This window comes from Lissotriton helveticus, chromosome 11 (assembly GCF_964261635.1).
Source record: "Lissotriton helveticus chromosome 11, aLisHel1.1, whole genome shotgun sequence".
NCBI lineage: Eukaryota > Metazoa > Chordata > Amphibia > Caudata > Salamandridae > Lissotriton > Lissotriton helveticus.
The window spans coordinates 1,179,257,628-1,179,272,282 of NC_136072.1; the positions used below are offsets into that span (position 1 = coordinate 1,179,257,628).

General features: G+C 50.3%; 1 long non-coding RNA gene across 1 annotated transcript; it reads left to right on the forward strand.

Moving 5' to 3' along the window:
- Positions 1-1,301: 1,301 nt before the first annotated feature.
- Positions 1,302-12,712, forward strand: LOC144792803 (uncharacterized). The gene is made up of 4 exons (XR_013602622.1): positions 1,302-1,507; positions 5,281-5,470; positions 7,194-7,367; positions 12,090-12,712. It is a non-coding gene; the product is annotated as an uncharacterized LOC144792803 (long non-coding RNA).
- The last annotated feature ends 1,943 nt before the right edge of the window (positions 12,713-14,655 follow it).

The following is a 14,655-nucleotide window of genomic DNA, read 5'->3' on the forward strand; positions in this document are numbered from 1 at the left end:
TGTAAGAATTGCAACTTTTTTGCGAAATCTACATACTTTGCATTTGGCGATTCTATAACAGAGAATCAGTCAAATTCGCTATTATGGACTCGCAAAATTCAATGTTGATACATCTGGCCCCTAGGTCTTTATCTGAATAAATATGCCGTAATACTTAGAGGTCAACACTGATATTTTCCAAACCTTCTGAGCTGCAAACCGAAACAACCCTCCCCACATTGAAATGCACCAGCTCCTTGCAATTTTTCCCTGAGTAACTTGGGGTGTGACCAAAACCAGGATTGTGTGAAATTCTCATTCCATAGAATAATGTACAACATTTCCAAACTGCGCATTACTTGACACGCATATTTTTGTGTTTTTTGTTGGTGCTGCATGTTTGAATGATTTTTCTATATTTTGTTAACACAGTCTAGTTCATACACTGACTAGTTTGAAGACGTGATGCCGGCCTTTACTAGTTTGAGCTGTGCAGATTCATTCATGATGTAGTTGATCTGGGTTGCATGTACTCAGGTGTCACATCTTAATTTTTCACATTTTCTGCTGGTCGTTTTCATAAATTTCAGCGAATGCTTTAGTCTCTGTGGTGTGGTGGCCTTGTACAAGCTCTGTGCAGAAGGAAGTGACAGATGCTTCCTGGGTATTAACACATGTATTAGTTCTAATCTGGGAAGTAAATGGAGGGCCTGAAGGCAAACATTGCCCTCCTTTGCACATAAGCATTAAGGTAAGAAAAAGGTGTAAAAGACTCTAGACATGGGGCGGGGTTTGTAGCTGACTGTTGCTGGGAGACAGACTGAACACTGTCATAGTCATCTTTATTGTACAGTTAATAAAAATCTTCACAAAAAAAAGCAGATATTTAAAATGCTAAGTACTGGTAAAGAAGCCTTTTCAAATCCAAATGGTAATAAAGTGCTAAGAGCTGCTAAACATTGTTGCACTTAGTCCATGGTGAGGTTTGTTACAGCCGGTGTTCTATAATCCACTGTCCCCCATGTGGCAGTGTCCCCTCATCGTTGTGCGCATGCGCACTAATGGTGCGCATGCGCATTTTAATTTTCATGACGTCTCACTACCCCGCCCATCAGGGACTGTACCCCCTGTTTGTGCACACATTTACGCAAGTGTGGGTGGGGCCAGTTCTATGTTGCCCGTCGCGCGCGCGAGCTCCTCCGCCGCTGTGATTAGTCAGCTCTGGCAGGCGCTGCGATGGCGCTTCCTACCAGAGGCAGCCTCGGCGGCAGAGGGGCAGCGCTGCGGGCGGACGCGCCTGAGGCGACCCTGCTTTGACCGGCGGCAGCAGCAGCATATCCCGCTGCGGCTGACGGGGGAGCCCGGGGCTGCCGCCACCTCTCCGCCGACCCCCGCCCGTGAGCATGGAGCCCGCCGCCGCCGTGCCCCCGCTCAAGGAGGTGCACTGGAGTTCGGCCTCGCTGCCCCTGGACCAGCTCATCAGCTCCTACAGGCTGGCGGCTGCCCCAGGTAGTGCGTCTGGACACCGGTGAGTGCAGCGGCGCCGCGCCGGGAGGGGCCTGTGGGAAGCGGGGAGCCAGGGTCCGACGCACCGGCTACGGTCACTGGCTGTGCAGGCGGCACCGGGCGCAACCAGCAGCTCTCCTGACTGACCTCAGCCTCCCCTTCAAAGGAATGGCTGCGGCATCAGCTCTGGAGATTTTAATTCATATTAGAGTAGAATTCCTTTCTTAGGTATTACAACGTTCAACAGAAGTGCAGGTGACTTAAATACCAAGGGACAGATTTAAAAGCCCCTTGCGCCACTTTTGCGTCACTTTTCCTATGTTAAAAATGACGCAAAAGTGGCGCAAGGGGCTTGTAAATAAGCCCCCAAGTTTGGGGGGCGGTCAAGGTTGCGAATTTGCAACCGAGACACAACCAACTTTATTTCTCCTTGGACTCCAATTAGGAGTGATATTGTACTTGGGACAAGTTGAGGATGGTTGCTTGTCTAAAAAGAAGCCGATCTCTTGTTCAAAACGAAGACAGACTTGTGTGAAGTAGTTACCGTCCCACCGTCTCCCTACCTCCTTGCTGTTGTGAGTACCAGTGTTCTGAATATGATAGGTCGCTGAGGAGTCCTGGTGCTGTAATTATGCCATACATCCCCACCGGACGCTTGTGTGGCATGGATCTCTACCTGGCATGCCCCTCAACTCTGCTTCATTTTCTGATGATTTGTTTGTTGGGCTACAAGAGAGTAGTAGAATTGGGGGTCTCTCTATCGCCCTCTCTTTCTATCGCCCTCTCTCTCTCTCTCTATCGCCCTCTCTCTCTCTCTCTCTTATCGCCCCCTCTCTCTCTATCGCCCCCTCTCTCTCTATCGCCCTCTCTCTCTCTCTATCGCTCTCTCTCTCTCTCTATCGCCCTCTCTCCCTCTATCGCTCTCTCTATCGCCCTCTCTCCCTCTCTCTATCGCCCTCTCTCCCTCTCTCTATCGCCCTCTCTCCCTCTCTCTATCGCCCTCTCTCCCCCTCTCTATCGCCCTCTCTCCCCCTCTCTATCGCCCTCTCTCCCCCTCTCGCCCTCTCTCCCTCTCTCTATCGCCCTCTCTCCCTCTCTCTATCGCCCTCTCTCCCCCTCTCTATCGCCCTCTCTCCCTCTCTCTATCGCCCTCTCTCCCTCTCTCTATCGCCCCCTCTCTCTCTATCGCCCCCTCTCTCTCTATCGCCCTCTCTCTCTCTCTATCGCTCTCTCTCTCTCTCTATCGCCCTCTCTCCCTCTATCGCTCTCTCTATCGCCCTCTCTCCCTCTCTCTATCGCCCTCTCTCCCTCTCTCTAGCGCCCTCTCTCCCTCTCTCTATCGCCCTCTCTCCCCCTCTCTATCGCCCTCTCTCCCCCTCTCTATCGCCCTCTCTCCCCCTCTCGCCCTCTCTCCCTCTCTCTATCGCCCTCTCTCCCTCTCCCTATCGCCCTCTCTCCCCCTCTCTATCGCCCTCTCTCCCCCTCTCTATCGCCCCTCTCTCCCCCTCTCGCCCTCTCTCTCTCTCTCGCCCTCTCTCTCTCTCTATCGCCCTCTCTCTCTCTCTATCGCCCTCTCTCTCTCTCTATCGCCCTCTCTCTCTCTCTATCGCCCTCTCTCTCTCTCTATCGCCCTCTCTCTCTCTCTATCGCCCTCTCTCTCTCTCTATCGCCCTCTCTCTCTATCGCCCTCTCTCCCTCTCTCTATCGCCCTCTCTCCCTCTCTCTATCGCCCTCTCTCCCTCTCTCTATCGCCCTCTCTCCCTCTCTCTATCGCCCTCTCTCCCTATCGCCCTCTCTCCCTCTCTCTATCGCCCTCCCTCTCTCTATCGCCCTCTCTCCCTCCCTCTATCGCCCTCTCTCTCTCCCTCTCTCTCTCGCCCTCTCTCTATCGCCCTCTCTCTATCGCCCTCTCTCTATCGCCCTCTCTCTATCGCCCTCTCTCTATCGCCCTCTCTCTATCGCCCTCTCTCTATCGCCCTCTCTCTCTCTATCGCCCTCCCTCTCTCTATCGCCCTCCCTCTCTCTATCGCCCTCCCTCTCTCTATCGCCCTCCCTCTCTCTATCGCCCTCCCTCTCTCTATCGCCCTCCCTCTCTCTATCGCCCTCCCTCTCTCTATCGCCCTCTCTCTCTCCCTCTCTCTCTCGCCCTCTCTCTATCGCCCTCTCTCTATCGCCCTCTCTCTCTCTCCCTCTCTCTATCGCCCTCTCTCTATCGCCCTCTCTCTATCGCCCTCTCTCTATCGCCCTCTCTCTATCGCCCTCTCTCTATCGCCCTCTCTCTATCGCCCTCTCTCTATCGCCCTCTCTCTATCGCCCTCTCTCTATCGCCCTCTCTCCCCCTCTCCCTCTCTCCCTCTCTCTATCGCCCTCTCTCCCTCTCTCTATCGCCCTCCCTCTCTCTATCGCCCTCCCTCTCTCTATCGCCCTCCCTCTCTCTATCGCCCTCCCTCTCTCTATCGCCCTCCCTCTCTCTATCGCCCTCCCTCTCTCTATCGCCCTCCCTCTCTCTATCGCCCTCTCTCTCTCTATCGCCCTCTCTCTCTCTATCGCCCTCTCTCTCTCTATCGCCCTCTCTCTCTCTATCGCCCTCTCTCTCTCTATCGCCCTCTCTCTCTCTATCGCCCTCTCTCTCTCTATCGCCCTCTCTCTCTCTATCGCCCTCTCTCTCTCTCTATCGCCCTCTCTCTCTCTCTATCGCCCTCTCTCTCTCTCTATCGCCCTCTCTCTCTCTCTATCGCCCTCCCTCTCTCTCTCTATCGCCCTCCCTCTCTCTCTCTATCGCCCTCCCTCTCTCTCTCTATCGCCCTCCCTCTCTCTCTCTATCGCCCTCCCTCCCTCTCTCCATCGCCCTCCCTCCCTCTCTCTATCGCCCTCCCTCCCTCTCTCTATCGCCCTCCCTCCCTCTCTCTATCGCCCTCCCTCCCTCTCTCTATCGCCCTCCCTCCCTCTCTCTATCGCCCTCCCTCCCTCTCTCTATCGCCCTCCCTCCCTCTCTCTATCGCCCCCTCTCTCTATCGCCCTCTCTCTCTCTCTATCGCCCTCTCTCTCTCTCTATCGCCCTCCCTCTCTCTCTCTATCGCCCTCCCATCTCTCTCTATCGCCCTCCCTCTCTCTAGCGCCCTGTTCTCTTCTCTTCTCAAGTGCTGATCTGCTGCTCTCTTCCACCCTGCCTCCTTCTCTAACTCCCTGTTCTCTTGTCATCTCACGTGCTGAACTGCTGCTCTCTTCCACCCTGCCTCCTTCTCTAACTCCCTGTTCTCTTGTCATCTCACGTGCTGAACTGCTGCTCTCTTCCACCCCGCCTCCTTCTCTAACTCCCTGTTCTCTTCTCTTCTCACGTGCTGATCTGCTGCTCTCTTCCACCACACCTCCTTCTTTAACTCCCTGTTCTCTTTTACTGTGCTTATCTGCTTTTCTCTTTCACCCCGCCTCCTTCTCTAACTCCCGGTTCTCTCAGACACAACCACACCACACACAACCAAACCACACGCGCAACCAGACACAACCACACACATGTTTATAAGCATTTTATCTTCTTTATTTCTCAAGCTCACTAATGCAAATGAAAACCTGTACAGCAGTGTCCTTACTGCAGTTTTCAGAATTGTAGCCAAGAAGTATCTACACCTACCAGAATGGCAACAATTGCTGCTTAGCCGACGAATTCCTTGACCACCCAACATTGGTTCTTGGATTATGCCTGCCATTATTATAAAACTGTTAACACATTTTTGCACACCATGTAACTTGCCTTATCTGCATACTCTCTGCTAATTTTATGTTATCAATTTGCAGGATTATGGCGGTATGCAGAGACCTGGAATTGTTGTCGACTACCAGACAAATCTGGTATTTGGTCGGCCTGCTGGAAGGTGGATGAAAAGAAAGATGATGCAATCGCTTAATAAACCCATTGGAGGGGCGTTTGTCGACAAAAAACCTAAATTGAGAAAACCTGGATCAAATGGCAATGCGGTCAAAAAAGGTATGTTTCTAGATAGACAGCTTCTGTTTTTTAGGTTTCGCCTCTCACCCCTGGACCAGAGTACCCCTACTCACCCCTAGATCTGAGCACCCGCTACTCACCCCTGGACCTGAGCACCCGCTACTCACCCCTGGACCTGAGCACCCGCTACTCACCCCTGGACCTGAGCACCCGCTACTCACCCCTGGACCTGAGCACCCGCTACTCACCCCTGGACCTGAGCACCCGCTACTCACCCCTGGACCTGAGCACCCGCTACTCAGCCCTGGACCTGAGCACCCGCCACTCAGCCCTGGACCTGAGCACCCGCCACTCAGCCCTGGACCTGAGCACCCGCCACTCAGCCCTGGACCTGAGCACCCGCCACTCAGCCCTGGACCTGAGCACCCGCCACTCAGCCCTGGACCTGAGCACCCGCCACTCAGCCCTGGACCTGAGCACCCGCCACTCAGCCCTGGACCTGAGCACCCGCCACTCAGCCCTGGACCTGAGCACCCGCCACTCAGCCCTGGACCTGAGCACCCGCCACTCAGCCCTGGACCTGAGCACCCGCCACTCAGCCCTGGACCTGAGCACCCGCCACTCAGCCCTGGACCTGAGCACCCGCCACTCAGCCCTGGACCTGAGCACCCGCCACTCAGCCCTGGACCTGAGCACCCGCCACTCAGCCCTGGACCTGAGCACCCGCCACTCACCCCTGGACCTGAGCACCCGCCACTCACCCCTGGACCAGAGTACCCCCACTCACCCCTAGATCTGAGCACCCGCCACGCACCCCTGAACCAGAGCACCCGCCACGCACCCCTGGCCAGAGCACCCGCCACGCACCCCTGGCCAGAGCACCCGCCACTCACCCCTGGATCTGAGCACACGCCACTCATCCGTGGACCAGAGCACCCCCCAGTTGAAAATTAACTTGGGTGAATCTGAAGGAGCTACATTTTAAGGTGTATTTCAGAGTGCAAAGTCTGTTACGATGAGACCCAGGGGCTTATTAGGTCTGTGGTGCATTGAACCTAGGGGGCAAGTCAGAAGTGCTCACTATATCCTAGTTGGCTATTATTACTAAACCTTAGGCTTCCATTAGAGTCTAATGGGCCCCTTTCACTTGGACGCAACGTGTTGCTTGTATCTGATTTAGGATATTACATAAAATGTGACAATCGTGGCAGATCAGCTCTTACCTGTGCCCTCAGCTCTTACCTGTGCCCTCAGCTCTTACCTGTGCCCTCAGCTCTTACCTGTGCCCTCAGCTCTTACACCTGTGCCCTCAGCTCTTACACCTGTGCCCTCAGCTCTTACACCTGTGCCCTCAGCTCTTACACCTGTGCCCTCAGCTCTTACCCCTGTGCCCTCAGCTCTTACCCCTGTGCCCTCAGCTCTTACCCCTGTGCCCTCAGCTCTTACCCCTGTGCCCTCAGCTCTTACCCCTGTGCCCTCAGCTCTTACCCCTCAGCTCTTACCCCTCTGCCCTCAGCTCTTACCCTGTGCCACACATTGAATTGGAGATCTCTGCCTCGTTCACAGTTGATAGATGGACCATATCAGTAATATTCATTGGCAGTCTGGGATGGGACAAAAACCTGACTGGAGGTGGTAGGGGGGTTTTGGGGAACTTGGACGATCACATTGTTTAAAGTTTGTCACTGTTAATGTGTACTCGCCAGCCTGGCACGCTGCTGCAGCCGGTGACTGCTCCTCTGAACTCTTCTCTCTTTCCCAGAGCTTAACACCAAGATGATTGGCTTTGACGAGTTCTTGCCCATGCTGCAGACAATTGCGAAGAACAAGGACTAGGGTACCTACGATGACTTTGTGGAGGGGCTGAGGGTCTTCGACAAAGAAGCCAATGGCTCTGTGATGGGCGCTGAGTTGCGACATGTACTAGTCACTCTGGGTAAGAGGCCATTTTGGCACAGTACTATTTTCAAGGCAGAGTATAATTGACTGCTGAACTCCCCAGCCCCCCTGCAGTGTTCAGGGCCCCCCTTTCTGATTCCGAGCTTAGATTTCTACCCGCGTCTGGATATTACAGTTAATGTGCCCTGTTTCAGCCTAACAAAGTGTCCTATCAATCTCATTTAACTGTACATTCTTTTGGGGCGAGGGAGGACGGGGACACGGTTGGGTTACAAGTGGTTTTTGGATTGCCCCTTCTACAGGCTAGAGCTTTGACTGACTAATAGTTAGTCTTGGTGAGCCATGTCCTGGAAATTGGTGGCCTCCTTGTCTTGTGGGTAGCGGCCACTTCAGAACATCTGCTCTGTCTGGTTTTACCCTGGTGGCTGGCTAGTCTCATCAGCCAGTGCTGCTTCTGTGGCGGAAGTGTATTTGGTGGGTAAGTGCTGGGTCTGAAGCTGTGCGTGCTGCTGCATTCTGGGCAGTTAATCTGGAAGGTGTTTGATCGAAGCCTGTGTGCATTTTTGTCCTTTCCATTGTGCAGGTGAGAAGATGTGTGTGTGGCTGTGTCTGTGTGTGTGGCTGTGTCTGTGTGTGTGGCTGTGTCTGTGTGTGTGGCTGTGTCTGTGTGTGTGGCTGTGTCTGTGTGTGTGGCTGTGTCTGTGTGTGTGGCTGTGTCTGTGTGTGGCTGTGGCTGTGTCTGTGTGTGGCTGTGGCTGTGTCTGTGTGTGGCTGTGGCTGTGTCTGTGTGTGGCTGTGGCTGTGTCTGTGTGTGTGGCTGTGTCTGTGTGTGTGGCTGTGGCTGTGTCTGTGTGTGTGGCTGTGTCTGTGTGTGTGGCTGTGTCTGTGTGTGTGTGTGTGTGTGGCTGTGTGTGTGTGTGGCTGTGTGTGTGTGTGGCTGTGTGTGTGTGTGGCTGTGTGTGTGTGTGGCTGTGTGTGTGTGTGGCTGTGTGTGTGTGTGGCTGTGTGTGTGTGTGGCTGTGTGTGTGTGTGGCTGTGTGTGTGTGTGGCTGTGTGTGTGTGTGGCTGTGTGTGTGTGTGGCTGTGTGTGTGTGTGGCTGTGTGTGTGTGTGTCTGTGTCTGTGTGTGTGTGTGTGTGTCTGTGTCTGTGTGTGTGTGGCTGTGTCTGTGTGTGTGTGGCTGTGTCTGTGTGTGTGTGGCTGTGTCTGTGTGTGTGTGGCTGTGTCTGTGTGTGTGTGGCTGTGTCTGTGTGTGTGTGGCTGTGTCTGTGTGTGTGTGGCTGTGTCTGTGTGTGTGTGGCTGTGTGTGTGTGTGGCTGTGTCTGTGTGTGTGTGTGGCTGTGTCTGTGTGTGTGTGTGGCTGTGTCTGTGTGTGTGTGGCTGTGGCTGTGTCTGTGTGTGGCTGTGTCTGTGTGTGTGTGGCTGTGTCTGTGTGTGTCTGTGTCTGTGTGTGTGTGGCTGTGTCTGTGTGTGTGTGGCTGTGTCTGTGTGTGTGTGGCTGTGTCTGTGTGTGTGTGGCTGTGTCTGTGTGTGTGTGGCTGTGTCTGTGTGTGTGTGGCTGTGTGGCTGTGTCTGTGTGCGCGGCTGTGTCTGTGTGCGCGGCTGTGTCTGTGTGGGGCGCTCTGTCTGTGTGGGGCGCTCTGTCTGTGTGGGGCGCTCTGTCTGTGTGGGGCGCTCTGTCTGTGTGGGGCGCTCTGTCTGTGTGGGGCGCTCTGTCTGTGTGGGGCGCTCTGTCTGTGTGGGGCGCTCTGTCTGTGTGGGGCGCTCTGTCTGTGTGAGAGTGGCTCTATATGAATGTCAGTGCAATCCATCACGTCATTAACAATTACAGACCTTCACATCGCCAACACCTTGGCATTGGTTTGATAGTTGAAATAATTGGGCAGTGTGGTGGTTATAATATTAATTATGGGTATCTCAAAATAAAGGCTTTGTCAATGTGAAGGGCATGTCTTTGGAATTGGATGGCCTCTTCTCCCTATTTCATTTTTTTCCAAATCCTTCGGCTCTCTCATTGACCAATCTGTGTCCTTCAAAGGGCATGTCCAGAAAAGAGCACAGACTTCTGAGTCCCAGCTTACATTAAAGCACATTATAAAGCTTGCCCTTCATCTTAAACATTTGTGGTTCACGTTCCAGGAACTTGTCTTATCATTTGCCCAATGAGGCCCCACACTACTCTCCCACAGTTCTCATTAACACCTGTCAAAGTTTCTCTTACGCGGTCGCTTTTCTAATCGCCAACAACAGACAATGTGAGCTTGTTTGCCCTTCTTTGAAATAATTACATGAGTTCCCTCTCCATTTCATAATCCACCTCGAAGTGTGTTGTGTGAGCTACAAGGCACTTCTCTTGAGTAAACCTGAATACATTGCCTCTAAACATGGCTGGTGGACCAAACACTGCTGGCAGTTCATCTCTGGCTATGTTCTGTTATCTGCCGACATTCCATTAAATTCAGAGGCTGCTGTTTCATGATACTTTGATTTGCATCTCTGCACCACCACTGCCATGCACACACACACCACCACTGCCATGCACACACGGACACCAAAAAAGAATTTATGCAAAACATTGTCCTTTACAATGCCAGTAACTCAAACTTAAATGCTGCGAGACCTATTGCATTGCAAATGCTTATTTTATATAGCTTTGCTTTTGAAGCAATTGCACCTCCTTGTCTTTATCTTACGATGTTTACAGCTAAAGCACGAGTGCGTCAAAGGTCTCGCATTTGAGAGACTTTGATCTATTTGCATTGTAAATGACAATGTTTTTTTATTTGTCTTCAGAAAATCTACCAGAGGTTTTTCAAACCATTCAATCAGACTCGGTGTAACCCGTTGCCTTGCAGTCTGCCTTGGAGTCCTGCTCGCCTTGTCTCTTGGCTGTGCTCTTTTCCCTTGAGGGTTTCAGGTCACGGCCTGCTTGGTGGGGTTTGATTGCTTGCTTGTGGAGGGAGCGAGATTGCGGGTCATTCCCTAATAAGAGTCCCTGGTGTTTTTTAAACGCTTATCTGGCACACCCTGGTGGCAGAGTAGTTTCTAAAGGGTTTCTGTCCACATTGAAGGCCTTCTCTTCTAGGTTCCAACCAAGTTATTGTAGTTGAACTAGCAGTATGTGTATAAATTAACGTTTATTTATCTAAAAAAAATTCCAGGCTTACAAGGAACAAATAAAAAGGGAGAGCGTACTCATTGCTACAAGTATCCTAAACAACCCAACAGTCAAGTCCTGGTGCGTTTTCAGCTTGCCCTCGTGGGTGACTGGGATACCGAGTCCTGAGAGAGAGATACCAGCCCTCCAGCATTCTAAATCCCAAGTACTGAACTGACTAAAACCGTATAGAGAATTCTTGAGTCAGATTCTTGGCAAAACAAACTTAACTTAAACTGCTACTTACTTACTCCCTCCCACGTATTAGGCTTAGGTCAGGTACACCGGGGTAGGTGTAGTTAGAAGCACCATTGACGATTAGTCAATGTATATATGTATGTATATCTTTTATCCATTTTAAAGTATCATATGGCTAAGAAACCATATCAATGCTTTTACAGTATTATTTTATAATCCTGCTTTTACTATATGCATTCTACTTAACCCTAAGTATTGCAATTGTAGCGATTCATTTCTCTTGTATGAGAAAAGAGACTGATCAATAAATAACACCTTTTATTGAAAACGCCCGTCTCTTTTTTTCTCTACAATCTGGTGAAACTAAGAATGCACGTATTGACTGAGTAAAATAGCTGTCTTTTGTTTTCACACGACTCTAGAGATGTACTCTTGATCAGGGAGAGCAAAGTTGTCATGTTCTATGGTTGTCAGAAACTAAATCCCTTCTTGTCTATCCAGGGAGGTTAAAATCCTCCTCGCCTATTCGAGAAAGTTTCTAGTGAACTCTGAGCTAGCTGGCACACAAAATTTAAGTCTAATATAGTCCGTAGAAGACCTAGTTACCCTCTGTCCTACGTCTATACTATTGAAGATATTATTCGAATGCTCAGAGCCTATTGGGAATATTGGAACTACACTACACCCCACTGACCCCACTGGTGCGGCCCTCAGGCACAAACCACAGTGTAAATTTGGCCCCTGAGAGAACGTTTGTGAGTACCCATGACCTATGCTGTGCTTCCAAGCGCTGAGATACCCCCCTGGGGGTGATTCAAGCGCTATACACATTAAATAAAATCATTAATTAAATTAAACAGGTACACATGCTGCAAACGGATAAGTTAGTTACTATCAACAATTAGCTTGCAGCCTGTAATGCTGTGGATGCACTTGCACCCTTCCTGCCACCAGGGCTCACACTGCATATTGAATGTTCAGATCTGTGTACTCCTTCCTCAGCTTTGCAAATAACACTTCTTCCGTACTGAGTTTCACCCAAAAAATTGTAGTTTCGCAGGAAATGAATTTCTTGGAAATGTGATGCCCACCCTCAATATTCCAGTCATCGCCCCCTCTGTACAAGGACTCCTCGGAGCTCATGGGCGTTCATAGACCTGGCATGGATTTTTCCATCCTATGGTCTGTCTGGACATACTCTAAAATTTAGAAGTCCTGCATATGTTCTCCCCGTTGTAAGATGCCTTTTCTAATAATATATTCTTTCTGCTTTTTTGTGATCTGAAATCTGATTTCTTTACTTGCACTGTACACAAGACTTTTGCTGTTACTTTTGTAATAGTTGGTGTGCATTTGTTCTTGAGAATTTTGCTAAAGATGGTTTAAAACTTGTGTTTACTTTTAGGGTGAGAATCCCTTTGAAATCGTTGAACAAACGGGAGAATCGGTAGTTGAGGAAACAACTGATGCGAATGATGAAGACAATGACCAAAACGAAAAGGAGGACATTGATGGTGAAAACGATGAAAATGAGGAGCAGATAATGTGGAGGCAGAAAGTGCAGATGCGGATGATGCTGCTGACCCAAATGATTACTCTGGGGACTTAACAACCACTGATGAAAAGTAGTTGAGAAACTGCCCTGAAAGACCAAACACTTTAGCACACTGCATTGGTGGACTTTAAGAACAATTTTCCGCAAAGTTGAGCAGTTCGTTCACCCTGCATGCATTCCACTTCTGTTTTAATTGCCTATGGGCAAACCGGTTTTAAGTTTAGTTTTTTTATTAAACTAAAGCTTGTATTAAGCACAGCAAATGCGTCAGTATTCTTCCAGTGTAAATTGATTTGTTCATGGTTACGTTTTGAGGAAATTTGAGCAGTTTGGGTTCTAAACATTCCAATGTGATTTTTTTTTCTCAGTTTTTAGCGCCCAATGTAGTGTTGTATATAATTCAAGCTGTTGTAGCAAAGAAACCCTGATTATGTCCTGCAGTAATAAAGGCTTACAACAAGATTATACACTTATTTTGCACCTCTCCTATATGGTACTGTCTACCTCAAAGAACGGGTACACTCAAGGTGGTGTATAATGTGTTTTATGCCCGGAGGTAGCGCCCCAGGGGGGAGCACTTGCCTGTTTAATGCTGATCAAAGGCTCTTTGCTGAGGTGTGAGATTGGAGAGGGGGGCCGAGGGTATTCTGGGTGACGAGGTGTTACTGTAAGGCCTGGTAGCCTCTGGATAATGAGCAGAGGTGGGGATGGCAAGAAATATCCGCTCTGCCTATGGGGGCCTTGTGACACCAGCTGGGTGATTCACCCACCGAGGTGTTCCTTTCTTGCTTTAAAGCGTTCGATTTGTCTTGTGTTTTTTCTGCACTTTTATTTAGCGCGAACCCTATCGGAAGGTATTGCAGCGCTTTAAATGAACACTAGTTACATCACACAAGGTCACTTTTTAAACCAGATAAACAAGCATTTTCGGAAATTATGTAGAATATTCCTTTTGTGGAGTGCTGCAGTCGGGCCGGAGCTGAATTTTAATCGGGGGGGGGACTGCAGTGATGGACTGCAGTGTGTCTGCTGTTATACCAATGGCATAAATCACGCCAAGCCAGACTCTGTACCCACAGGCACCAGCTCCCGACTGTCAGGGTGGTCGGGAGGCAGCTGGAAAGGTCTGAGGTACCAGGGAGAGGGGGCTGGACACAGACAGGGACGGAGGAACAAAGGAAGCAAGAAAGAGCGGGAAAGACTAGGAAGGAAAGGAGAGGAGGAAGAAAATAATATGATAAGGAAGAAGGAGGAGGGGCGAAGAGAGGGATAAACGGAGGAGGGGGTTATGAGGGAGGAGAACAGAAGTGGATTGACAGAATACAGACTACGGAAATAAAGCGCGAAAACGAAGGAAGCAGTTGAGGCAGGCATGCAGGGTGGAAGGAGTAGAGGGGAAAGATCAACAGGATAGAAAGAAGAGAATGGAAGGAATAAAGCTGGAAAGCTGCACATTGGGGACACAAGAAATAATGAGCAGAAGTAGAGACAGAGAAAAGCAGAAGCACAGAGAAAGAGACTGAAGAGGATGGGGCAATGTTGGAAAGAACGAGGAATGAGGTAAGAAAGAGAAAACCGGAGCGAGAACAAGGAAGGTTGAATGAAGAAGAGGAAATCAAATAAGGAAGGCAGTAATAAAGAAGATATGAGAATACAGGTGATGAAGTTGTAGAAAATATGGAGGAAGGGGAAGAAAGGAAAAAGTACACCAAAGCATGTAAGAAAATAAAAGATGCATCGAAGATGAAGAATGGGAGACGGAGATTGACAAAGAGGAATACATGAAGGAGGAGACTGAGGGAAGGTGATAGAAATGGGAGGAAAGTGAACAAGTCAGTGTAAAGTGGTAGGTGGAATGAAGCATGGGCCGCAAAGAACACCAAATAAAAAGCGAGAAAAACTAGCTCTGGCATTGCGCGGAGTGGGGCGGGGGAGCGGCTTCCTTTCAAGTCTGATGCCGAGGCATGGTGTGGGATGTGGCTGGTGATGTGCACGCGCCTGGCTCACATGAACTGAATTGAATCTGCAGTTTGGGGAGACTTTTCGGAACAACTACACAAACACAATTAGGAGGGGACCCAAGGGAAAGTTTAACGACCGAGCTCTGGATACATTCCCTACAGTATACTCATAACAACAAAGGTACCAGAGGGTCAAATAGTGGCAAGTGTACTCGGACTGGGACTAGATACTGATACCAGCAGCTACACCCTGACTCTTATAAAACTAGTAAGATAAGCCAAACCTGTGGATGGTCTTGAACACCCATCAGTCACCACTCGGAACCGCCCGTCATCATTTGGGGTTCCGTGAGAGACCCCCACACACACACACACCAAGATGTCTTATCACAAACAGGAATGGGCCGAGCAGATGACCATTGGTCCCTCCCCAGTCGGCACAGATGCCGGTTTGA